Source organism: Apium graveolens, chromosome 8 (assembly GCF_009905375.1).
Source record: "Apium graveolens cultivar Ventura chromosome 8, ASM990537v1, whole genome shotgun sequence".
In the NCBI taxonomy this organism is placed as follows: Eukaryota; Viridiplantae; Streptophyta; class Magnoliopsida; order Apiales; family Apiaceae; genus Apium; species Apium graveolens.
Window position 1 is genome coordinate 87,700,224 of NC_133654.1, and position 2,507 is coordinate 87,702,730.

The 2,507-nt window shown below is 40.0% G+C and overlaps 1 non-coding gene across 1 annotated transcript; it reads left to right on the plus strand.

Moving 5' to 3' along the window:
- The first annotated feature begins 1,598 nt into the window (after positions 1–1,598).
- Positions 1,599–1,703, plus strand: LOC141681304 (small nucleolar RNA R71). The gene has a single exon (XR_012558745.1). It is a non-coding gene; the product is annotated as a small nucleolar RNA R71 (small nucleolar RNA).
- Positions 1,704–2,507: the final 804 nt, after the last annotated feature.

Below are 2,507 nucleotides of genomic sequence, written 5' to 3' on the forward strand. Positions count from 1 at the left end.
ATAATCGACCAACTCCACTTTTAAGCACTCCTCATTATCAGTAGGGAATTTCATGGCATTGAACACATTAAAAGTAACATCCTGATCCAGCACACGCATAGTGAACTCACCCTTCTGCACATCAATCAAGGTTCGGCCCGTAGCAAATAATGGTCTTCTTAAGATTATGGGAATCTTCTTATCCTCCTCGAAATCAAGAATTACAAAATTAGCAGGAAAGATGAGTTTTTCCACCTTGACCAAGATATCCTCCACAATGCCTCGTGGATATATAATAGAATGATCGGCCAACTGCAAGGTCATATAAGTTGGTTTTGCATCAGGGAAGTCAAACTTATTGAAGATAGAAAAAGGCATCAAATTGATGCTATCTCCCAAGTCACACAAGCATTTGTCGAAAGATACTTTTTCGATGGTGCAAGGAATAGTGAAGCTTTCAGGATCTTTAAGCTTCGGGGGAATCTTTTATTGAAGCACAACACTGCATTCCTCCGTGAGGGAAACTGTCTCTATTTCATCGAGCTTCACTTTCCGAAAGAGAATACCTTTCATAAACTTCGCATAGCTAGGCATTTGTTCGAGAGCTTCAATGAAAGGTATGTTGATATGAAGTTTCTTGCACACCTCCAGAAACTTGGCAAACTGCTTATCTAACTTTTGCTTCTACAGCCTTTTAGGATAATGAGGTGGAGGATAAACCTGTTTCTCCCATGTATTACCCTCAGGAGGATTTTGTTCCACAATTTTCTTCCTTGGTTCCACTTCTACTTCCTTCTGCACTTCTTCTTCAGCCACCTTTTCAGATTCTTGAACTTTAGCTTTTTCTTGGCTTGCAACCTTCCCAGACCTTAATGTAATTGCCTTAACATGCTCTTTTGCTTCCTTCTTTCCTATCACTTCAGTATCACTAGGGAGTGTACCAGGTTGTCGATTCAGCAAGGCATTGACAATCTTCTCAATTTGATTCCAAGGTCTTCATAGAAACCGCTTGGCTCTTGCACATGTGCCTCAACTCCTCCAATTCATATTTTTCATTAGATTGTTGTAGTTGGAGTTGTTTTCTTGGTGCATATTATGGTTGCTGAAAACCAGGAGGGTTGCATTGCTTTGCTGCAAACTGCTGATAAGACTGCTGCATTGCATTCCAAGTGTTACTCCAGCTGAAGTTAGGATGATTGCGGTTGCTGGGATGATAGGTGGCTGGAACTGGTTGTTACGACCTCTTAAATTTGCTCACGAACTGAGTTGATTCATTATAAATAGCACATTGCTCTCTCTTATGCGCACCAGCACAAAGCTCACAAAAACTAGTGATCTGATTAACTCCATAATTAGCCAAAGAATCCACCTTCATTGCCAAAGCCTTAAGCTGGGAAACTATAGCAATAGCTGCATCTACCTCCATAATTCCTGCTACTTTGCCTTGAGTTAGTCTCTGAAAAGGGTTCTGGTATTCATTAACATCCATCAGTTCAATCAAATCATAAGCTTCATCGTAGCTTTTAGCCCATAAGACTCCACCTGATGCTGCATCAAGCATGGGTCTAAAAGTCGTACCCAAATCATTATAAAAGAAGTTAATGATCATCCAATCAGGCATCCCATGATGAAGACACTTTCTCAGCATCTCCTTATAACGATCCCAAGCTTCACACAAAGATTCTCCCGATTGCGGCGCAAATTAAGTAAGAGCATTCTTGATTGGAGCTGTCTTTACCATGGGTAAGAATTTAGTGAGAAACTTCTGAGTAAGATCTTCCCACTTTGTGATAGAGCCCGGTGGTAGAGAATGCAATCATCACTTAGCTTTATCCCTTAGAGAGAATGGAAAAAGCCTCAACTTAATGGCATCTTCAGAGACATTGTTGAATTTGAAAGTATCGCAGATCTCGATGAAATCTCTAATATGCATATTGGATCTTCCGTCGGAGAACCCCCAAACTGAACCGAGTTCTGCACCATCTGACTCATGCTAGCCTTGATTTCAAAAGTGTTAGCCGTGATGGCTGGTCTGACAATGCTAGACTGAACATCATTGATTTTCAACTGAGAGTAGTCCATCAAAGCCTTTGTATTCACTTCTGGTTCACCCATTGCAATAAGAGCTTCTTATTTAACTTTCTCCTCTTCTAAAAGAACTTCTTCCTCCGCTAAAACTTCTTCCTCCGCTTTATCCAGTGTTCTCTTTCGAGATCGAGAACTCGTTTACATAAACGCTCTTTAGAGTACCTGAAAAAGCAACAAGAAAACACATAGGTAAAATATATGAGTCACTGAACTTTAACGACCATTTATATCAAGCACATAAACAAAAAATTAACACCGAGTCCCCGGAAGCGACACCAAAAACATGTTAGGATGAAACATGCGCTAATATTCACACAAGTATACGTGATCGCAAGTAATATTGAATTAATTCTAGTTCATTCCCACAGAGACTGGTTTAGGTTAATTTCAATCAATGTACTTATACAACAATGGTATGGTTATTATTCAATGCTCAGACG